The sequence below is a fragment of the Passer domesticus genome, chromosome 1 (genome assembly GCF_036417665.1).
Source record: "Passer domesticus isolate bPasDom1 chromosome 1, bPasDom1.hap1, whole genome shotgun sequence".
Lineage (NCBI taxonomy): Eukaryota > Metazoa > Chordata > Aves > Passeriformes > Passeridae > Passer > Passer domesticus.
This window is the reverse complement of record NC_087474.1, coordinates 130617677-130642947: the sequence shown is the minus strand read 5'-3', so window position 1 is coordinate 130642947 and position 25271 is coordinate 130617677. Positions and strand designations below refer to the sequence as shown.

At 35.9% G+C, this 25271-nt stretch overlaps 1 long non-coding RNA gene across 1 annotated transcript in view; it reads left to right on the top strand.

Annotated features, from left to right (window-relative positions):
* Window positions 1–13325: 13325 nt before the first annotated feature.
* The window catches only part of LOC135281090 (uncharacterized), a 28699-nt gene continuing 16753 nt past the window's right edge, over window positions 13326–25271 (top strand). Inside the window, exons 1-2 of the long non-coding RNA XR_010347866.1 lie at window positions 13326–13609; window positions 13841–13939. This is a non-coding gene — a long non-coding RNA (uncharacterized LOC135281090). The remainder of the gene's footprint in view (window positions 13610–13840; window positions 13940–25271) is intronic.

Sequence of the window (25271 nt, the reverse complement as noted above, 5' to 3'; positions counted from 1 at the left end):
ATATAAATTTCCTTGACATTTGACATCTTTAAAAAAAAAAAAGGAAAAAATGAAGGAAAGAAAAAGACCAAGAGGCCATCACTATCCTAAGCTGCTTAGAGATAAGGAGGTATTAAAAAATAGAGTTCTGTGACCTGGGGTCATTAATTGATTGTTAGACCAAAAATGAATCTGTGAATAACTACTTTGATTCCCTGTATCATCACAAATGCATCCTTCCCACATAACGAGTACACTGATAGGAAAGTTTTCACAGCCGTTTTATCACTCCTTTTACCTCAAGCACTACAGGTTTTGGGCTAACGTGAGGTACAGTTCAGTAATATACCCTGTATCAATGCACTGACCTTTTACTGTGACTCCTAGCTCCAGGAAGAACTCAGACTTACAATAAGAGTTTAAATTTGAGAGAGGTTATTTTCCAGATCTCTCTTGTTGCTGTTTGGAGGTCAATTGGTTGCAGTGGGGAGAGTAAAGGGTCTTTCTAATCATTCTTAGAGCAATGTATTCTGTTAGAGGGCAGTAATATTAAGAAGGAATGTAGGGAAACAGATAAAATGTAATGAAAGTTGCACAGCATAAAGATTTTGAGGATTTTAACTAAAAATCTACTACTTCTAGATTGTTGAAATGGTTTAACAAGCTGTGGGTTGACCTGAAACCCGATGTTCCAAGGGACTGAGATTGACAGTTGGGTTGGGAATGGTAACCCTGTTAACCCAATGAGGTTTTCAATTCTGAAGCACACAGCAAAGTATCAGTCCTTCTCATTTTCCTGGGTGGAAGTAGCAAGAAAGAGAGCACCCAAGTTTGAGCAGCCTTGACCATTAATGCAACATATAAAATTGGTGCATAATGATGAACATTACTGGAATCTACAAGGGAAGCATTGCAGTAGATATATGGGTAACACTCCTTACTGTGAACACTACTGTTGAACATCTTGGACAGAGACACCACTATGTAACAGAAAGGAAGTTACATATGCTCTCCCACAGGGATCCAAAGACTATTATGATCCGTCTTCATGGTAAATATTGGAAAACCATTTGAACTTTTCACCTACTGTCATAAATAACCACTCCATTTTCATTAAATATGCAATAAATGTGCTCTGACCGGATAATATTCATATTTTTAAAGAATATCCCAAAGAGTTTTTCAGGAGTAGCAATCTAAAAAGTGAACTGCACTTACAGATGTGGTTATAGATAGTAGGATTAACTGCTGTATTTAAATTTAGTCATTCCAGCATGTCAGCAATGGCCTTGCCAAAATTACTTTTGCTGTAATACCAAGAGTTGCTGTGTACAGCAGACCAACTCATTGTATACATTTAGAGAATCAAAGTACCTAAGTGGTACTCAAGTATAATCAAGTAATTGCTAACTGGTGGATCAAATGAAGCCTCATCTCCTCTTCCAAAATTAATATCAAAATTATGTTAAAAACCACTACACTGGGAAACAACAAATAGATGTCTTCCTACTAATGCCAGCAGAGTTATGCAATTTATAGATAAGAATCACAATATGCATCCCCTACATCTGAATTACCTTGTCAGGAGCACAGAAACACAACTGCAATTTTCCACACTTTTGGGATGAAACATTCTTCTGACTAAGGTGCTTTTATATCTTCCCTCCCACAGTCTCTCCTCCTGTCTATCTAACTTGCACAACAAATAGCTGGTGGCCACTTGTACATACTTTACATGTTGGGATGAAGGAAGCAGAGAAAAAGACCTTATTTCTTATCAAAGAAATGGGTTAAATGAAGACAAGTTAAGGAAAGTAGTAGAATGGCAAAGTTACTCTTCATTTTCACCTTTTATGCATTTCTGTGGGTTGATCAGAACAATTCAAGCAAATGCATGCAAAAAATGTTAGATCTAAAAAATGAGAGGAAAGAAAGCATTTATCAGTTGAAATATGAGTTTCTAGTTAATCACTTTGACTTCAAATGTTTCAAAGTAAAGTTTATAAACCTTTTTTTTTAGGAACTTTTCTTTGGCATCTGTAAATCAGATACATCACAGAAGAGTTGTGAAGAGACTGTTCATTTTCTAGTCATCCACGCACTTAAAATAAAAATGTAACTACTAACAACTTTAATTACAAAAGGCATTATTTTGAAAAGAATTTTTTCCCTCATGTTATTTTAATGCTCAGTCACTGCATTTGAAACATAAAAATATAGAATAGCGTATTTGCAACTCCTGTGTAAACCATGATGGAGAATTCAGGCTCTCTTTGCTATCAGATACTATATCGTCTCAAAAAAGGTCTTAGCGAAGTGGGACATGGAAAGTTAGTAAAAAATTCATCTCTGTTGCAAAAGAACCTATTTACCTGTTCCCTTCCAACAAGACGGTCCCCCCATCACAAAAATTTGATACTATAAGGACTCCATTTAAGGAGCGAGTCTATTTTGTAAATAGTCACCAAACTGTGTATAGGACAATATATCTCACAACTAAATAAAACTGTTGGAAATATTTTGAAACCTGAAATCTGGCTTTAAAAAATCAGCAGTCACATCAAATTAGTTTGATGTGAGCATTTCTTTTTTAGGATTAGGCAACAGAGAGAAAAAAAAAGGAACAAGGACAGCAGTGTCAGAAAAGAAGAAATAACTAACACTACAGACAAAACCAGAAATGAGTGGTAACTGAGGACTTGCTACACTTCAGGCCTCTAGGATGAATGAGCAAATAGTAGCAGGATACATAAGCACCCAATAATGGATAACACAATTAACATGTGCAATTCTGTTGTGCTGGCTGGATCCCCCATGTGCACATGTATAAGTACATATATTCAAAAAGATATATGGGTATGCCCCAGAAAATTTGAACAATCCTTTCCATATCAGCTTTCCACAGTTTCTACCTCTTGCCCCCTTCTGAATTAGAACTAGTCAAACAATTAAACTTGAATATTATTATTCTCGGATTCTGATTACTAAAACCAAATTTATGAATCTTCTAAAATTTGACCTGACATTACAAAGGGCTATGTGCTTACCAGTACAAGTCATTGCTGCAAGTCATTATAAAGGTAAGCATACCAAATAGCTATATTCCACATTTCATATTCCATTACTTTCTGCTTGGTCAAACATATAATAAAAATAACTTTGCTTGCCTTTTTTTTTTTTTTGAGACTGTTACCATGAAAAAGGACTCACAAAACACCAAGAGAGGCCCAAAAATTCCTTTTAAGAATGTTTTATTTCTATTTGACAAAAATATGGCTTATACTTTTTTTTGAAGCAGAGTTCAATTTACACATGACTTCATTCCACTTCTCCTCGTCTTTGGAAGGTAATCACAGGGTCCAGATGCCAAGCTATGAAAGATCTTCTCCTTTCAGTTTCTTTCTGAATTAAATTAGATTTTGACTTGAGAAATGTGACCACATTATCTGTTTGAACATAAGGAAACTGCACAAATCCCTCATAAGACCTATGTAAAACTCCTTTTATGTTTAAGAAGGGGCAATTTTCTCATGTCCACATTTCTTAGAAAGGAATCTATGCTGCCCTTTAAGGAACTTGCATTCCAGTGCATATTTTTCTGGTGCAAGTTGAATTTGGAAATCAGTAGGAAAATGTGTAATCAATTGGTTATGCAGTATAGAAATTAGATCAAGTTTTGTGAAGATTCCCAGTGCAATGATGATTCCATAATACAACTAAGGTACCACAGTAAGCTGTAAATATAGCTAGGGCTATACATTTTATGATAAACCTTACTTGAAAAAAGTGTGAAGTTTGTCAAAACAAATAAATAAAAAAGGTAATCCCCCCAAAAAGGAACCCAAGGACTTCAACAAGAATCTCGACTGCAACTCTATCTATGTTCACTCACATTTTTCTGTAGCATATATTAGACCTGTGGAAGAACAAGTGTATGCTCTCTAACTTCATTTAATGCGTCTAGTACAATGGAAATTTTGAGGTGGACCAAAAGGCAGTAAAGCTGCAGTGAAAAAGTGTAAAATGAATAGTTTAAATACATCTATTGCATGTAAATATTTAAGTACTATCTCTGTATTAAGATAATACTGGCATTAGGCGAATTATAACTCTTGGAGAAGAATTTATATATTCTTAACATCTCTTTCCTTTTTTGCTGTACATTGATTTTTTCTTGACAGTTATATGAACTATGCTGCCCAACAACTGAAAAAACAATTTTTTGAGGGTTGTGTTAATAACTGCTTTTAAAGAATATTTTTATTTCTGAATTCAGTTTAATTTCATTAAATATTTCACATTTACTACTTCTGGGTCTGTATTTTTTTCTAACAGTGAATTCAATTTATAAACATAAAAGTTGAAAAGCACTTTTAATATTACTCACAACATTATTGTAATTATGAATTTAAAAGTATATCTAAGTCACGAGTAGCAGGAAAAAAAAATCCTAATAGTGTGACATCCATGTCCCAATACAGTAGTACAAGAGATAAAGGTTCAAAATAAAAGATCAAGAATAAGCACAGCCTTGTTATCCATGATCCAATAAAGGTGAAATAAGCTGTGAAAGCAAGCATTATAGACATATGAGCCAGCAGGAATAGTGCCAAGAATAGTTCATGGGGCATTGAGCAGCTGGATGAAAATCATTGCTTTTCAGGACCTTTGGACACTTTTCTAGGCCAGGGGCTCAGCAGCAACCTTACCACTGCCCCTAGCCAGTGTTCCTTTGAAGCACAGCTCATAAATATAAATCAGCTGCTACTTAAGTTGGCAACAGCAACAGTTCAAAATCCTAGAAGTACTGCATTTACTTGTTGGCATTTAAAAATGCATTAATTGGCTGTTTCCTGTTGTGAGTGAGAGGGAGAACCTGGGTGGGGGTAGAATATAACCATTTCATGTAGCCATTTTCCCATCCTCTCCAGTATGTTGTGCACTTCTAGCAAAAATTTTGAGTGTGACTGATGAGCTGGGCACATCTCTGCACCAAATGTCCCAAGGAAATCAGTAGCTAAAGTCTGTAACTTATTTCAAAGCATGTGTATCTAACAGGTATGATGGAGAAGGTTAGAACTCAGCCCTTCATTGTTCCTAAATTAAATAAAAACCCTTATAAAAGCTATGCAAGAAAGCAGAGGAAGGCAAATTCTCAACATTAAATTTTTAGTCCCCATAAAACTGTACGCAGAAAACAGAGTTGGTTTTGAGAAACAGGATCCAACAAAAATACTACAATTTGATAGGTTAAATAGTAAATATATTTACAAGTCCAGTGAGAAAACCAGAATATTTTGCCTTTGTCAGCCATATAAAATCAACAAACTAGAGAATTGAATGTTTGAGGAAGGTATGCTGCTCTGCAATCCTCCTGATTTCCTCCTAGATAGATTTGTGTTCTATGGACAATCTTTAAGAAATGCTTAATAACAACTTCTCTACGGCAACTTCACCATCCCCAGTGACAATACTTCAGTGTCACACCTTGGGTAAAGCTCCATCTCTTGAACAGGCTGTCACCAGGTCCCTGGGCTCAGGTCATTCTTTGCTATTTTCTGAAATGTTCATGCATATTATAAATCACTTTTTCTAAGGGTCAATTTTTATAACCATCAGTGATATTTCCAGCATATTCACATTCATTTTCATTCTAACAGTTAACAGAAAACAAGTTAACAGAAAACCAAACAACAACAAAAATCTCTCATCCTCCAATTCAAAATCCCATCAAAATCAAAAGGCTTTCAGTCTTTACAATATTAGTTGACTTAATTTTAGAAGAAAATTGTTATGTAAGCTTAGCAATTTGTACTCATATCTGTACATATCCATTAAAGAGAAATATGAAGTAAAAGAAGAACTCAAATTATTGGGATAGATTAGAATATTTAGAATTAGAACAAACCAAAATTCTATGCCTGATCATTATCTTCAAGCCTTCAGTTACTTTATAAGGCCAGGAAATTTAATTTGCATTGAATAAATGTTATAGGATTCTAATCACTATATGATACAAACCCAATTTAAACAACTACCACCCATTAAAAACATAGAAAAAAATTTACTGGGGTGAAATTTTCATGAACATTAATACAGTTAAAGGGCAGAAAATTTTTTTTTTTCTGTTACTGTGGTTGTTGTATCTGCTGGCAGTCTTTGCCTGAAGACTTGATAAGACCTTTTAGACTATATTACTCTGTATTATTTCTAAAGGCTCTGAGTTTAATATTAAGGCAGGCTGCATCAGATGTTATATTAAAATGCAAATTAGAGACAAAATAGAAAGAATGCAGAAACAGTCTCAAGGCTAGCTCTGTGCTTGGATTGTATTTGTGCATGTTTATGTTAGACTGTAAACAAAAGTCATCTCCCTAGCCAGCATCATCTGGAAATGTGCTACAGTGTGAACATAAGAAATAAAAAACTGGAAAGGAAAATACTTAAAATTATTTTAACCATGCTGATAAATATCACCCCGAAAATAAAATATTATTTCACAGACAGTCTTATTTCTTCTGGTTTTCTTTATGAACTCCTATCCCAAACCCTCCAAAACACGCCAAAACAAAACAATTCATGACCACCAATGATTTTATTCGTATTTCTGAATGTAAAATAAAGGAAGTATCTAACACACATAATTCCTGTAGTGTGATAAATTTCCAGAGGATTAGTTTTTTATTAAAACATATTTGAAATTCTTGCACAGAGATATTCAATTCAATACCTTTTAGCCATAAATAGATAAAAGATGACAGTACTAGTGTAAAGATGAGGTTCTTATAGATTCATACATCTTATGGAGAGAGATGGGGCAAAAAGCACTTCTTTGACTTTATTGGCCAGCCTCACTTTTAATTTTTTTATGACCTAGAAAAGGTTATTTTAAATGTGACTTCTTTAACTCAGCCACCCAATATTCATCAATAACTAAATAACAAGAACCTACTGCCTTATCTAAAATTCTCATCCTACACTAAAGATCAAATCCTCTCAGAATCCTTTATTATTGCCCATCTTTATCAGTAGAGTAAGTGGCACAATATATCTGTTCTATATTTTTTTGAAGCATGGACAGAAAAGTACTCTTGGTGACTTTATTGGCTTTTATACACACTGACTTATCTTGTCTGGTCATTCTATGGCTATGTCATGTTGCTCATATTTAGAAAATACTGTCTTCCTGCTAAATGCAGCCTTTAAAAATAAATTTTCTTAGGGAACATTCTAATTTTTATTATAATTGTGATTTATACAATGATTTAAGTTATTTTCAATGTTTTTCTTCTGCGTTATTATGTGTATCCTAAAGACACAAAGATAGAGATGTGTCCTCTTCTGATGGTAACGATGTCAGATGAAAAAGTTCCTGCTACCTTACTCTCCCTGTGACATTTGGAACCATATCCTCCTTCTGGAGCTGATCACAGGCTGGTGTCTGCTTGCTGAGGTGTGCATAGGGTTTCTTCCTCACCCATTTCAATTAAATAAGGTGGTTTAGTTCAGACAATTTAAATAACAACTCTGTATTTGCCCATCAAATTTGGACAAAAATGAATTAGGAAGAAATCACATACACATTTCTGCTGGCATAGCTGATGAGGCAGCAACCTGTTCAGACAGCCCAGCTGCAGGTATGGGGTTGTGTGATAGCACAGTTGAGAGTCTGATAACTTTCTACAACATAAACCACATTAAATAACTCCTGCCTTCTTAGAAAACATGTCAACCCCCTTAAAAGCACCACACACCAGTCTTACCAAAAAAAAAAATAGAAAGAAGTGACAGATTCTGATCTCGTTTACATTCAGGCACATCTAAAAGCTTAAACATTTGAAAGGATACCTTACAGAAGTACAATTAGACAGATCTTGCAGTGCAACAGTCTGGGTATGGTTTGTATGCATTGCAAATATACAAACAGCAGTCTTAGAAACTTCAAAATGGCTGAAAGATTCTGCAAGAACTTTAAAATTCCCATTAATTCTATGATATGAAAAATCCTGGCTCATTTGATGGTCCCATGGAAAGTAATGGGAGTGTTGCAAAGACTAATGGTTGCGCAGCAGAGCTAATAAATGTGCAAAAGAGAATACAGTAACTTAAGATCATTTGCCATTCTGTATGGTAGAATTTAACATTCCAGAATTTATAATGCATATCTTTAACCAAGTTAATAATGACAGGACTGGAGTTGTTGCATATTGTGTTCAATTCTTACAATAAAAAGCTTTAATCTGAAAATAAAATACATTTGGAAACTACTATTAAGTAAATATTCATCTTGATGAACTTCCATGAGCACAAGAGAAATAGCAAAATAATCAATGAACAGGATAAATTCACTGACAGAAAAGGAATATAATCTCCAATTATGGGATTTCTCAGTGTACATTAAGTCTTTAAATCTTAACTTGCATTAACTAAGTTGCTGTGATTATACTTCAAGCTCAGGAAACTCCACATGTCCAGTCATTTATTGAATGCCTTTGTTACTAAAGAACGAGCAGAGTTATTTTCAGGAATAAATAATAAACTTTTTTTTTCCCTAAGTTCCACAGATAGAACTATAAATAGCACCTATGACTATAAATCACTTCCAGATTTTTTTCAGCATCTTTCATAAATAAGGTAGAATCTGAAATCATTAATGCACTAAAGCCATTCTTTTGATTTCCTGACAATACTTCCATCCAGTAGAGTAAAATAACAAGGAATAACAAGTAAAATATCACTAAAAGATCTCGTACTCAAGATTTCACTTCTGATCTAAGGACAACTAAAATATCACACCAGGTGTGTGAGAGAACAATCCCAAAAATCACATCTTGTGTCTAGGAACACTGTCCCAATGTTTCTTGTTACAGCTGAAGACAGTTTAAACTTAGTTTCCCAGACATACCAATATCAATAGTTTGTGGTGTTTTCTGTCCCTCAAAACTACAGAGAGCAGTATTATCTACATTTCTGAAAAAAAAAAAAAATGAAAGGTTGGATTGATTTTTTTTTTTTACTGCTCAGACTGTTAATCTTTGAAAATTAAGAAATTTAAAAATTGTGAAGCACCACATTTTCTTGTTAAATTTTAATTTTATTTTTAAGGGGTTTTTGTTGCCTCATGTTTTAACATTTGACTTAATAATCATTTTTTAAAGACAGCTGATATCACAGAGGCCATAGGATATACTCTAGCATCTTCTTTTTATCATGTTTAAATTTAATTTATCACAGCATTTCATACTGACAATGACATATTAATGGAAACTTGAAATCTGTGATCCTTTCCTGCAAAATTCTTCCTAAATAAAAACTTATCTTTTATTCAGAAAAAAGCTGAAATAGCAAATTTCAGGATTTCTGTATGAAATTTTCTGTTCTTTCAGGCATGTTGAAAAGGTAGCAGTGGCATTTTGTTGTCTTTCCTCATACACTGTCCTAATATCCATTGACACCAAATTAAGCACGCTAATTATTGAAGTGACTGTGACATGGGAGATACTGGTTCTCCCAAGTAGACCCTTTCACTCACAGACACCATATTCTAACCACTGCATATAAAATGGAACATACCTCAGTACTCTTAGTATCTCTTCCTTCTGAATTTAGGAAATGGTAAAATACATTTGGAAGTTACCCTCTGTTTCCAAATTTGTTTGTATAAAATAATTGAAATTTTACACAAGATATAATCTTGCCCCTCCTCTACATTTTTTTCCTTCCATAAATTCCATATAATATTATTTGCAGATTAAACACTAACTCTAGTTCTTTTTTTGTATCTGCCAAAGAAATAAGTTGTTATCTCTCATTTTACACTTGACTGAGAAGTGTAAAAACCAGCAAAAACACATTTTCTTGCACATTTAATAAATTCTGACTAAGGGGTACTATTATTAAATATCAAATAAAAGAAAATAGAGTTAGAATTATCAGACCATGGGCCTAAAGTCAGCCAAAATTGCTACTTTCACTATTCTCATAAGTAGTGGAAAGCCCTCTCACTGAGACTTGAAGAAATCAATACAATTAGACATACGCAAATCTTTTACAAACTCATGGATATGGGCACATGAATGAAGAGTAAATGTAAAAGTGCAGTTAAATCTGCAGCTCTGAAAATTCCATGTCTAAATTCATGGCCACTGGAAGTGAGGAAACTCTACCAGGAGAAAGACAATTCTGAACTAATCTTGGGTTTTACATCCTTTTCCTAAATTGCACTATGGACCAATATCCGTGGTACCTTTGCTTGACTCAGAACAGCAGTTCTTGCCTCCTCAGAGAAACAAGGCATAGCTTAATGCTTTTAGTCACAGAAAGTATTTCCAATACTGACTTTTTATTTACTATCAAATTAAATAAAAAATACCATGCATATCAGGAATGTTATATTAGCAATCTTTTTCATTAAAAGCCATAAATAGAATACATATGTATATGGAGTATATTTAAAACAGGATAGCACAAATTGGTAATTTAGTACTGATACACAATGGTTGAATTAATTCTACAAAGAAGTCTTCTGTTTGAAGAAACTTTGAGCTGGAAATTCTCTTGTTTCTTTTTAAAGGCAGCTCTTATTGTCAACAGTCTGACTCAGCCTTTGTAGATCCCATATGTACTTTGAGAATTCCCTTTTATAAAAGTACTTTTTTTTATTTTCACTGATAAGAGACATTCATGATTTCTGAAGAAATAGAGTGGGCTATGTCAAAAAACTAATGAGTTTTTACCCTCCTTTTTTTACTCCTAAATGCAAAAATACTTCCCATTTGGAAAGGAGAAAATGAAAACCATACAAATTTATGTGGAGGTAAGAATGCCTCAGAGTAGAAAGAAAGCTTTGCTTCAAAATTTCATGCAAATGCTGCCTTTTACACCTTTTAGCACTTCCTTTGCAAGGGATACTCTTCTGGCATGCTTAAGCTGAATCCATATTACTGCAATATTTCTTGCAGCAATTTAACTCCAATACTCTTTTTATTGCTCATGACTTGCTTTGAGCAATCTCTGTATGAAGGAGCTCAATGGGGATTGAAAGTGGAGGGGAAGGAAGTCAAGGATAATGTTCCTGTTCCAGAATCAGCATTATTTCTGAAAAAGCAGTTGGCAAAAAACTGTTTGCAAAATTAACTTCCAGAATAAGTGAGAAGTGTGAATACTTTTTGCAGCTGATTTTATCTTTGGGGTTTTGTGGTGTCTGTGTAATGGGAACTAATGGACATGGGAAAAAAAAAGTAGCTTTTATTACTGCTAGTTGACTTGCTGCCAGAAATTCTTCAACTTCTGTGCCTTGCAGTCAATCAACCACTTGAATAGCCTGGACTTACAATCTTAGGAAAACTTTGCCTGAAGGTGCAGTAAAAAGCCTAACACACTCAAACAGTAGAAATACTTTGGTATTGCTTCCCTTTCTGAAGACATAAAAAAATCAAAACCAAAAAACTAAATAAACACCCATCATGCCTAAATAAATAATGAATACCTGAAAAAAAAAGTTTTTTAAATGTAGTGGAAGTAAAAATTATTACATAAACAATGTATCTCATTACTGTTTGGGAGTGCTTTCCAGTATATTTTTTATAAGACCACAAAGGCGAAAACAATCGTGGATGGAGGTCCTAATCTATCATGGCAGGTGTTAGAGAGCTTACCAGAAAGGGATTGGTAACTCTGCCAATAGCTAGCTACAAATTCTAATTTTAGAAGTCTTCAGTTTTTCCTGACTTTTTTTTTTTAGTACTCTGATCCCTGAATTGGAGTCCTTGCTTGTAACTTATTATTTTGTCTGTCTGAAGCAACCTTAAGGAGCAGTGAGTTGCCTTGGAAGCCTTGCTGTTGATGGCAACAAGACTGAGTCTCCACCCTGAATTTCTGCTCTTTTGACTTAACAGGTCTGCACAGATGCCAAAAAGTGAATTGTACTAAAACTCTTAGCTGGATTACAACCCCAAGCAGCAGACCTTTATTTTCTGTTCAGGCAGTTTATGATGCTTCCATTCTCTTTTATCTGCTGCATAAATTAGCTTCACAATTGTAAAAGTTTTGGTTGCAATAGAGTAAATTCTCTTTATACCAGCTTGTAGGGTGCTGTGTTTTGGATTTGTAACCAAAACAGTGTTGATAACTGATTACCCAAGCTGGTCACTTGCTCATTTCCCCCAGGTGGGACAAGGGAGAGAATCAAAAGGCTAATAGTGAGAATACTCATAGGCTGAGATAAAAATGGTTTAATAGAGAAAGCAAAACCCACGTGCTCAAGCAGAGCAAGGAATTAATTCATCACTTTCCATGGGCAAGCAGATGCTCAGCTATCCACAGGACAGAAGGCCTGCATCAGGCATAACAGAGACTTGGGAAGACAGAGACCATCATTCTTGGGAAGAACATCCCCCTTTTCCTCCTTTTTCCCCCAGTTTTAAATGCTGAGCATGACACCATATGGTCTGCAATATCTCTTGGTCCGTTGGAGTCAAAGCAAAATGAAAACATCCCTTAAATATCAACACCATTTCCAGCATAAATTTAAAGCAGAGCTGTATACCAGCTACCATGCAGAAAATTTACTCTGCCCCAGCCAAAACCAGCTCAATAGCTCAGATATGTTTTAGTTATTGCTGAGCTTGCACAGCATCAAGGTATTTTCTGTAACTCATTCCACCCCATCAGCAGGGACGCTGGTGGTGCTCAATGACTTGGGCTGGGACACAGCTGGAAAAGATGACTTCTTCTGACCCAAGAGATATTCCATATTGCATTGTGCACTTCAGTAAAAGCCAGGGGAAGAAGGAGAAAGGGAGAGACATCTGAGATAAAGCACTTCTCTTCCAAAGGAACCATTACAAAGGATAAAGTCCTACTTGCTTGGTGGGTTGGTTAGCATGGCCTGGTTTTTGGCAGCAGGGGGGCCACAGAGGTGGCTTCTGTGAGAAACTGCTAGAAGCTTCCAGCATGTCAGCAGAGCCAATCACTGATGGCTCTGAAGATGGACATGCTGTTAGCCAAAACTGGGCCAATTAGAGAAGGTGGTAATGACTCTGTGATAACATATTTAAGAAGAAGAAAAAAAAAGTGGGCTATGAGTAGCTTTTTCCTAGCTAGAGAAGAAAAGGAGGTGAGAACATGTGAGGGAAACAACATGGAAACACCCAGGTCAGTGCAGAAGGGACAGGAGGTGCTCCAGGTGCTGGAGCTGAGATTCTCCTGCGGGTTGTGGGGAGGCTGTGGTGAAGCAGCTGTGTCCCTGCAGCCCATGGGGGTCCACGGGGGATGCAGAGATCCACCCACAGCCCATGGGGGAGGTGCCCACACTGGAGTGGGTGGATGCCTGGAGAAAGCTGTGATCCAGTGGGAGAGCCAGTGGAGAGAGGGAGCCCTTGCTTTCAGGCTGGAGGAGCCTGTTCTTGGAAGACTGCACTCCATGGAAGAGTGACCCAAGCCACAGTAGTTTGGGGAGGACTGTGTGCCCATGGGAAGGACTCACACTGCGGCAGTTTTGGGAGAACTGCTGCTCATGAGGTTTGCAGCCATGCTGGAGAAGTTCACGGAGAACTGTTTCCTGTGGGAGAGGCTCCACGGTCCCACAGGGGAAGGACTCCTCTCCTTCAGCAGCAGAAGAAAACCTCAGGTGACAAACTGACCAGAACCCACGTCCTCGGTGTCCCTGTGGTGTTGGTGAGAAGGAGGGAGGGGTTGGGGGAAAACAGTTTGTTTCACTTCTCATTATTCTCCTCTGATATTGTTAGCAACAAATTCACTTCATACCCTTAAGCTGAGCCTGTTTTGCCCTTGGAGTGTTTTCTCCTGGTCTTTATCTCCTCATGAACCCTTTGTTAATTTTTTTCTCTTCTCTGCCCAGCTGTAGCAGGGGAGGGTGAGTGAGCAGCTTTTGTGGTTGCTTGGCATTCAGCCAGCATCTCCAACCATGAAACAGAAATGGCTAAATATCTGGAAAGCAGTAAGTATATTATTTATTTTGTTTTGTGTGAAGTTTTGCTTTACCTATTAAACTGCCATTATTTCAACCCACAAGTATTCTCACTTTTATCCCTCTGATCCTCTCCCACATTCCACAAGGAAGGGAATGAGAGATCAGCTGTGTAGTGCTGAGCAGCCTACTGATGTTAAAACACCATAAACATTATACAATTTTATTTAAATAAAAGTTTTAATGACATCTATGACAGGTTTAGGTTTTTTAGTTTTTAGATAAAATAATAATATTTTTCCATTCCTGCATGTTTATAACAATTAGGACCCACACAGAGGAGGTAAATTTTAGCTATCACTTGGGATGTCAATTAAAAGCTAGTTTTCTGCATTATATTAATAACCTGAATATTATAACACAGAAAAAGAAACCAGCTACAAAGGTTATCAGAAGGCACATAGACATGCAACATGGTGTAAAAAGAAAACACTAGAAAAATTTCTGAAATAATGAAAAATATATATAAAATATTTTTCAAATTATAGAACCATAGTGCTCTGCACTTGCATGTAAACACAATTCTGTATAGAAATGTAAGCAAGAATCAAGATAACCAAGTTGTTTAATCAGCAATTATTTTCCTTTAGCTGAAGACAGCAAACCAGCAGAAAAGTACTTACATGTTATGATACATATAATTTTTTTGCTCCATACAAACTGTGGTCTGAAAGACACCTTTCTCCTCTCAAACACCAACATATAACTACATTTTCCAAAGTAACATCATTATCATGTGCCACACCTGAAAGAATATTCCACCCATTAGAGTGACATATTTGTAGTGAATCTCAACAAATAAATTTTGTTATTTTTTTCCACATTTTATTTTAATTTAACCACGACAAAAGTAACAGTTTTATTCTATTCTATTCCTCACATATAAATGATGTTGTACTCCTTTAAGATTTTGAGGAACCTAGGAATTGATCAAGTGAAGTCCCCTGTGACTGAAAAAAGGGAAAAAACACACCCATTTTAAAAAAGAGTAAAAATGAGCACCCTGGAACAACTTAGCATTCAGCCTTTGTGACCAGTGAGCAGATGGAAGAGATCCTCCTGGAAGGTATGTCAAGGCATTTGAATGACAAGGAAGTGACTAGAGGTATCAGCATGGCTTCATGAAGCAAAACTTTTGCCTGGCTAATCTCTGGCCCTCTACAGTGGAGTGGCCATGTTGGTGGGTAAAGAGTAACAGGCATCTTCTGTAAGGCCTTTGGCAGAGTCCTACACAACACTGCTAAACTGGACATGTTTGGTTTGATGGATGGGCTATTCAGTAGGTAAGGAATTGGAAGGATGGAGGCATCCAAGGAGTTGCAGTCAGTGGCTTAATCTCCAAATGGAGATCAGCACTGAGCAGTGTTCCCCAGCAGTCCACATGTGCCCTGTTAGTGGGAGTGAGCATCTGCAGCATCTGGGTGATCTCAAGCTAAGAGGTGCAGCTGCTATGCTTGAGGGAAGGAATGCCATCCCTAGGGACCTTGACAGACTTGAGGATTGGGCCTGTCTGAACTTCAAGTACATCAAGGCCAAATGCAAGTTCTGCAGCTTGGTCAAGGCAAAATGATAGATAGGAACTAGGTGATTTTCAAAGGTCCTGTACAACCAGGTTTTTATTCTATGACTCTATGAATATGCATTAAATATCACATGAGGCTTTATGGTGTATTTTGTGGAGGATTTTCTTCAGATTTGTTTTCAGCATTGCACTGAAAAACTATAGAATCCAAACAGAGCCAAGTTTTTCCACAATCTCTTAAAATTATTTTATCTATACATATAGTTTTTCTTGCTAAATCCTTGATAATGTAACTGTAGTCAGTTGCTTTTAGTAAAAACTCCTTCAAAGTAGACAAGAAAACAATAAATCTTAAATTCATGCACACGTGCATTCACACACATTTAATTCACAGAGAAAGTAGGTGTGAAACAAACTTGTGCTTTCTAGACAATCTGAGAGAAGAATAATACGGTCAGGAACTATTTTAGGTACCGGATGATGTGAAATTGAGTATAATAGGTCACAATGGGCCAAATCAGATTGTCAAGGTGCTCTATCAGCTTGGACCATCTCTGATCTGACAGTGATCCACCCAACACTCAGGGAAAAAAGGCTTGGTAGCCACACACCCAACTGTGCATGGCAAGTCCAGACAATGAAGCTCACTCTATGAACTGCAGCTCTCCACTGGCAAGTACGAATAGAACCCTCATTTCCTACTTAGAAAGGCTTCCTACTGAATTAAAGATGAAGAAAACACACTGAAGTCTGACTGCAAGTCTGCCTGTTAGGCTGTTTCCCTTAAGGACTATTGTACTTTGCTCAAACTTACAAATGACAGCTTTAAAATACACAAAAGTGTTTAACTATGGCACACATGCCTTAGTTTAAAGGATCAATACAACAAAGAATTGCTAATATGTATTCTTCCTGAGTACAGTCATTGTATGCCAAACTGCTTAATTTATTTATGAACATCAGCTGCTTTTATACATGTTTTCATTTCCATCTGCATTGCATCTTTTTTTTTCTACTTCATGAAAATTCACTGAAACAGAATTCTGCAAGACCAATAATTGGCACATAATATAAACACCAATTTGCTGGGGTAAAAAATAGCAAGCGTATGGAATTTAAAAGAAAATTCATAGCCGTTCCTTTTTCCTTCTCTTTTTTCCTGCTTTCTCCCCCACTTTTCCCATACTGTCCTGTAACACATGCAGGTTTAGTAGCACTAAATGCTTGCCTAGCAAATTACCCTGGGTGCACTGCAATATATTTGAAAGTGCTGCAAGCAGTAATCTGCAGTTATTTCCAGTACCACTGAAATGCATCTATTACAGTTTTCAATTCTCACTACCACCTTTCACTTGTATGAATTTTAGATTCAGTCCCCATTACACCTCTGATTGCAATAAGAATTTTCCTTGCTGTCCTTAGTGTGAATGTAAGATAAAGATCATAGTGTAGCAGCTCCACAATCCATCATCTAAAATCTTTATTTCCATTAAGAGCACTGTTGTGTGGAATGCACAAAACAGTTTTTTACTCTGCATGATGAAAATAAGTGAATAGAGAAATTTTGCGGTAATGCTAGTGGTAGAGAGCTTAGGTGGTGTTTCTTCATTATGTGAGAGAAGAAAAGGGGTGAAGTTACAGAATCCTTTTCTCAGATTAACTATGACAAGAAAAGTCCATCAGTACTTCCAACAGCTGCGGCACAAAGGAAGCAAGAACATGCTGGAAAGACCAGTTTTGGAAATAGAGTTCTGGTCTCATCAGAGCAAAGCATTTTGAATACAAATATGGCCAAGCTGGGTGTCTTACTTTATCATAAAAGTAATGCAAACATTGGATTTTAGTAGACTTCAACAAAATACAATGAAAATGCTCAGTGTTTTCATCACTGGCTTTAATCTCTAACAAAGTCCAGACCCTTAAGAAAGTAAAAAGATACTTTTCTATTAAAAATGACACTGAAGAATCCTCGTAAGCAAGACACAGGTGATATATTTCAATATCACTATATGAAGTAATAAAATGGACATACATAGTTTTTTACTGAAATCAGTTTTGGTTTTTGTTTTCTTTTTTTCTCTTTTTTTTTTTAACAGCATCTCAGTTTCTATTTGCTTATAAGCTAAGAGAAAACAGACGTTAAGCTAAATAGCACACAATTATGGTTTTTTTTCTGTAAGGTTAAGAGAAAAATATATTTTTTTGCAGTGCCAGTCACAGATATTTTTGCCAACCTGTGATATGTCTTTTATTCCTCTTTTCAGCTTACTGATTAATAACCAATTCCATGGCCTGTGGTGACATACATATCTGTGGTGGCATGCATACACTCCATTACTGTCTGAGATATCAAAACTTTGCTTAATTTTAGATGTGGTTACTTTAAAAGAATGTGAACTGTGGTAACGCATGCACATGAAATTGCATGCATTGCAGGAATGTTTCCAGTTACGTGACAGAGGGTGTGCATCTTTCAAAGGAAGAGAGAAATAAAGGAGTGGCAGCTCCAAGAGGAAAAAAAATAGAAAAAAGAAAAAGGTTAAATAAATAAATTTGAAAAGCAAATACTTTCAATGAGAAAAAAATAAACATAACTTACAGTTGACCCTTGTCAGCTTTAATTTATGGGGTGAAAATGGGACACGCTCAAGCTATCTTATACAACCATAACACTGAAAACCATACACGCATTTAGGACTCAATAAGTGCACTATTTACTAGACAGGTATTTTCATAACCATACTACATGCATATCTTATTTCAGTTTAACATTACTATGACTACAATCGACTAATATCAGTTCAGAAAATATACACACACTGAATCATGGTATGCAGTGTCCAGAATAGAAATAATATCTTGTGAAATTACCTTGAAAACACTTCTTCAAAGTAAACTTGATACAGTGGGTAGTATTAGAGACATTGTTTTTTCAATAAGTAAACACCACAGTCTTAGTACCTAACACCTCATCAATATTACTATATAATACTGTTAAATCTGCAAAATGACAGAAGAACAGTTAAACTAAAACATAATGAAGATGGAAAATTGCACAAAATGAAGCAATATGGAAAGAGTATTGCTTATTTGTTCATTCCATAAGAAGTACGAAATTATATAAAGCAGCTCTGCTACTCAGAAAAGTCTCATAAAAGAGAATTTAAAATTGTTTTGTGGACCCGATGACCTCTAGATTTGACCTGCTTCCTGATGAAATTTGCATCTTTAAAAAAAAATCTCTGCTTTCTTCTCACACCATTCTGAAGGATTTTTTAATTAATTTAATTCAAAATACAAAATTTTATCCAATAAAAAGATGTCAGGATGAAATTCTTAAAAGAAAAATTCTGCTTTTAAATGTGCTCAGAAAAAAATCTCATCTGCAACGTTATTATATAAAATATTGCAGCCACATGGGACCAAATAATTATTTTGTAAGTTCCATGGGGTGCTACAAAAACCCATATGGCATTAGGCTTTACATCTTTGCAACTCATTTTGTTTTATACATTTTAGCACAACATATTTTGATAATACCAAATAAATATAAAAAAGTAGTCACTGACGTTCCTTAAAAGAAAATTAAACTGTTTCCCACTGATTTGTTCAGGAAAGGTATGAAGAAACAACCTCCTTAAAAGAATGAAACAAAACAAGGAAGTCATCATTTAGTGCACTAAAGATCAGCTCAATGTGTTGAACTCAAGGGAAAAGCTTGAAAGAAATTAGGCAAATTTTAAATTCTTTTATCTCTGTGGGAGCTGCAAACTCTTGGTGGATAAGATCTCAAATGAAGAATGTTCCAGACAATGTTATATTCTGACCATTAGGAAATACACATATTTGAACTCTCACATATAGAAGTATTCCATTATAATGTAATAAAGCATATTCTCTGCATGGTGTTTCTCATGTATTAAACATGACAGTGTAATGATTTGTGCACTGCTACTTCTGTAAAAATATGAGCTGCACATTCTCACTGAACCAGTCTATGTCCTCTTCTTCAAACTTTCAAAATGTGTGCCAACAGCTGTTTTGTTTAGAAACTCTCAAGGCTCTTTTTTTTTGTCCTTCTGCAAAAGCAGATATTTCTCATTAATAGAGCAAACGTTTAAAACATGACAAAAAGCAGTAAAATACTCTGCTGCTTTGGTGTCTCAGGGTGACTTTCAGAGTTTATATGGTGGGAAATCTTGTATGGTTTGTAGACTTGGTACAACTTTAAAGCAGCCTTACAATATATGACATTTGACTGGGGCTGATTTTGCCAAGTTGTACCTTATTACCTTGAAGTTTATCTAGGTCAGCTTAATTCTACAAATCATTGATTACAGATACAAAAAATGAGAACGCGATGCAGGACTTGTATTTTTATCCAAAATATTTATTTAAATTCACTACAACATCCTATGTACACCAAATAATTTCCTAGTATTTTAAATAATAATTATTCTTGGCTAAAAATGTCTTAATGTAAAATTTCATTTTTAGGCAGCATTTATTAATTAATAAACATTTATTAATAAAGAGGGGATGCCAAACAAGAGTTGGCTTTTACAGATGAAAACATTTATGAGAAGTGTACAATACTATAAACATGTTAACACTCTTAAAAAAACATCAAAGTTAAAGTTATATTTTGAATACATTTATGTCTAATAGAAGAAATTAATAATTATAACATAAACACCAACAAATCCATATACAGTTTAACAAGTGCACTGATTTTCAAAATGCTACCTGCAAACTTGCCTGCTGAAACATACTGTATGACTGTATTTCATATTGTGACAAGGCAAACTTCCTAACTTCTTTGATATCAGTTTAACTCCACTCTAATTCTGTTTGAAGCTAAATGTTGATTCATGTTTTTTTCAAAGCTGACTCTTTTTAAAAATGTCTATCCTTGAACAGCCTACTGACACATCTGGCAGAGTCACATGAATGCAGATGGAATTCTCACTGAGCAGACATTTTAAATAGAAAAATCAGCATTTTTAAATGTTTGCAAGATCATTGGTAAGATGCATTCTGCATTTAATGTAAATATGTCCTCATCAAGGGAACAGAATTTAACAAGAATAAACTAACCACTTGACTCCCTAGAAGCTCATAAGGTCTGAATTTAGCACCATAGTCAGGTTAAGGTTTTCCTCACAGTGTGATAAATACTATTTAATCAACAATTTTAATCATCGTGTTAGCTCATTAGAAATAATAGAGTTATGTTTTATTTTCTCAACATTTTAAGCTGTTCATTCCATTATGAAAACAGCTACTACCATAGAAATTGATATTTTCTCAATACAGATTTTAACACACTTATGCTTATAAAGCACTGACAACAAATTGCTTTGAGCTACACTTGCAAAAACCAATTTTTTTAAAAAATGGCAACAAATATTTCTACAATTTGTCTTGTACAGCTAATACTTTGGGTTGTACAACAGACTTTTTTCTGCTCTTTACATAAGAAAACCTCAATGAAATATGATAGACTATCCATCATAACCTGATTTTGAAATATAGTCCCTGAATCTTCTTTTGAAAACAGAATCTAACTTGACCAAAGCAGAACAGGTTGCACTGTTGCAAAACAGGCATGAGATATTCTAACCAATCCAGAAATCTTGATCAAAGACATCTATAGTAACCTTAACCTCTAAACTCACAACGTGCGAAGACTATGATGAAATCCTCATTAGCTTATTTACTGAATTCTGTAGGTTTGGGAGAATAGAAATGGAAATTTAACATCAGTTAGCAACACTGATTAATTTTAACTCCTCACAGTTCATCCTCAAAAAATGTCTGCCAGTTTCCTTATATAAATTTGGTCCTGTTCAGCTGAAGAAGGGTATTCTCAAATACCAGTGTATGCTTTACTGTGGCCTGAATAACTCAAATAATAAGGAATATCACAGAATTACAGAATTGTTAAGGTCAGAAGGTGCCTTGTGAGATCACCTAGCCCAACCTTTCTGTTCACACTGGGTGATGTAGAGCAGATTGCCCAGAATCATGTCCAAGCTGGTTTTGAGTATCTTCTCAAGTGGAAATTTCATAACTTATCAGGGCAACACACACTAATGTTTGACCACCCACACAGCAGAAAGCTTTTTCTTGCATTTGAGTGAAAATGTCCGTATTTTCAGTTGTGGCCATTGCCTCTTGTCCTATCAGTGGGCTCTACTGACAAGTATATGGTTGTTATACAGCACCAGGTATCTGTATGTGTTAATAAGATCCTCCTGAGACATCTCTTCCCCAGTTTGAATACTCCCAGTTCATTCAGATTCTTCTCATGTGAGAGGTTTCAGTTCTTTAATCCTTCTTGTACTGAAGAGCCCAGAACTGAACACAGTACTCGAGATATGTCTCACCAGTGCTGAGTAGAGGGGAAGGTTCACTGCCAATGTTCTTCAAAATGCAGCTTCGTACACTGTCAGCCTCCTTTGCTACAAGGGTACACAGCAGTCTTAGGGCCAGATTCCTGTTTACCAGGACTCCAAGAACTTTCTCTGACAAGACACCCAGCTGGTTTTATATGGGTGCTGGAGATCTAATTGTCCAGGTTCAGGACTTTGAAGATCATGGGATTTTCCCTCAGCTCAATTCTTCATCCTGTCAAGATCCCTCCAAACATCAGATCCCTTGTTATACAGCTACTTCTCACACTTTATTATCATCTGTGAACTTGCTGGATGGTCAGTCTGTGCTACTGTTCAAGTCATTAATGAACATGTCAAGGAGTATTGGCCCCAGTACCAGTCCCTGGGGTACACTACTAGTTACTTGCCTCCAACTGGACTTCATGCCACTTATCATAACCTTCTGGACTCAGCTGCTAAAGCCAGTTTTCAGTCTACATCACTCTCCACCTATCTAACCTGTGATCTGTCATCTATAAGGATGTTATTTGACACAGGGTCAAAGGCTTTACTAGAATCAATGTAAAGAACATTCACTGCTCTCCTGTTGTCCTCCAAGTTAATAATTTAATTGTGGAATGTTGGTTAAATATTATTTCACTTTTGTAAATCCATGCTGACTACTCCAAATTATCTTCCTGTTCTTCAAGTGTTTGGAGATGGTTTCAAGGATTAGTTTTTCCATCACCTTCCCAGGGACTGAGGGGATTCCTCAAATCTTCCTTTTTGCCCTTCATAAAGCATATTTCACACTCAAACGCTTGAATTTACATGTCTTAATGTGTCTGAATTCCACTAGAGATGTAAAATATTGCAGGAAAACCTAACAAAGTACACAGGGAATCAATCTGGTTGTATTATATATATAGCCCCCAAACACTATAACCTCTGTATTTCATTAAATTGGTTTTTATTATGAGGCACGGTTTATATTTAGCTGATATTCATCTGGAAAGAAAGCCATGAGGCAGAAATTGCTCCCATACACTATTGCCATATAACATCATATAACCTGTACCCAAATCCATGTAAAATATTGTTTGGGAAACAGAGAAACTCCAATCACACTAATACACAATGAACCCCCTAGGAACTTTTCAATTGCCTGTCTTTGGGTGATCTGCCTAATAAAGCCTTTCACTCTCTTACAGCAGTATGGCTGCCCTTAAAGCATGATGACTGCAAACATGAGACGATTTATTCAAAATTTAAATAAAAATAGCACATATTAGGATCCTTCATTTGATGTCATGATTGAAATCTTTGTACTACTACATGTTTATATGTAAAACACATTTTCTTGATAAACATTGGAGCAGCACTACTTACTTTTCCTCCTTACAAAAAAAAAATAAAAGGAAAATTATTCACTTGATCTCTTAACTGCAGCATCTGATTTTAACAAACCACAACATTTCACAGTGCTCACTAGCACTCTTGAGAAATTGTCTTCCTCCTTGATATTGGTACAGCTTGGAGATCACGTCTTCATGGGATCTGAAGCACATGATTGGTGCCCTCGGGTTTTATGGTTACTTATGTCTGCAGAGACTATTATCTGTCAAGTAACATTGCAGTTTAAGCTATTCTTTTTTCAATAAAAGTTGCAGCCTTGGTCTTTAAACCAATTGTTAGCATGCTGTATATTCTGCTTTCACCTTCCACAGTGGCACACACATTGTCCAGAGCATTTATACACAGCTTTAGTGCTCTTTTCCACAGCAAAAGCTCTGCAGCCATTAATGAATTACATGACCCCCTGAAACAAGGTAGGCCAAATTGCACCCTCAAATACACAACCAAAACTTTCACTGGTTGCACTCTCTGTAGATTCAATGGGAGGTGATCTCAGATTTGTATCTGAGGGCAGAATGTGACCCAGTGCATCCATTAACTGGCCTTAGTCTGTACAGCCCTTTATCAGTTTGGGGAGGAAAGACATAGATTAATGGATGGAGAATGAAAGAGTAAAAAACCCGAGGTCCTTAAAGGTTTCTGATGAGCTGGGAAACTGAACACAACAACAGCTTAAAAAAAGATGCAGAAAAAAAGCTTAAATATTTAACAAATTGGTACTTCTCATAGTCAACTCTTTGAAATTTTAAAATAATTATTTTATTTTATTATTTTTATAATACTATTAAAATTACATTTCTTATATTGCAGCTCAGGGAGAAAATTGCAATAAGGTTAAGGGGTTTTCTTGGACAAAATATGAGGGTTTGTCTCAGAATGGCTTGGGTTGGATGGGAGTTTAAAGATCATCTATTTGATATTTATCATCTAGTCTTGATGTATTTGGTTCTATTTATTTAAAGTAAAATAACCAGCATATGCTGCAGTTACTAGAACTTGTAAGGATTCAAAATTAAATTTCAAAGATAAGTTTCCTATAAAATAAAAATATCTTAAACTTTAACATAAGGTTTTGACAAAAAAATAGGTAGCTTAATGGATCCAGGTTTCTAACAGAAGTGAGTCTGAGTTATATTTTGGGCAATCTGGGATAGTTTAAAGTAGTTTCTTGCAAGGAGATTGCCCTAATAAAACATTAAAAGAATAACAGCACGTTTTGTGCACTTTACTGTTCTGAAACACTTAGGCATTGGAAAAATCAAGAGAACTGGTTACAATCATGAATCCAGACTGAAAATTCTGAAGGTGTTCAAGAGGCACATTGGGATAATCTGCTTAAACCTCAGACATGCACTTTGTTTGGAGGACTGAAGTTAGATTATTTGATCCCTCACAGGTCACCAGGAAGACAAACAGGCATTTGTGTGAAAATGCTTCAAAAACTTCCCTCTCACCCATTCTTGATTTGAGCCTTTAAACCAGTAAATCTTGGAACAATAAATTGTGCATTCATATTTTGACAGTGAATGATTTCAGAGCCCTGACCTGAAAAACTAGTCTATGCTAGTCCCAATGGATGGCCAAACTGAGGACACTATCAAAACCACAGAGTTTGGGTTTATGCCTTTAGCTCCTTTCTCTCAGGGTTCATTGTCTCCCAAAAATTTCCTGAGGCAGGCACCTAAGAGTCCATTTTCTTGCAAAAGGGAGATGGAGCAGGAAGCTCTGAGGCAGAGCTTTGATTCACTGCCCACTGCTGCACTAGAAAAGTGCTGAAGCAGAGAAAGCAACCCACCAGCAAAGACCTCCCTGCTCCTTGTCAGGAAAAAGGTCAACCTGCGTGGCCCTACAGTAGTTGCTGTTTGTCAAAACCCAGCTTGTTTTTCCATCTTGGTATGCTACACTTGTATTAATTCAGAATGAAATAAATACAGGTAATATTCCACTGATGGTGATCTACATTTCAGACTGTATTGAAGTTTACCAC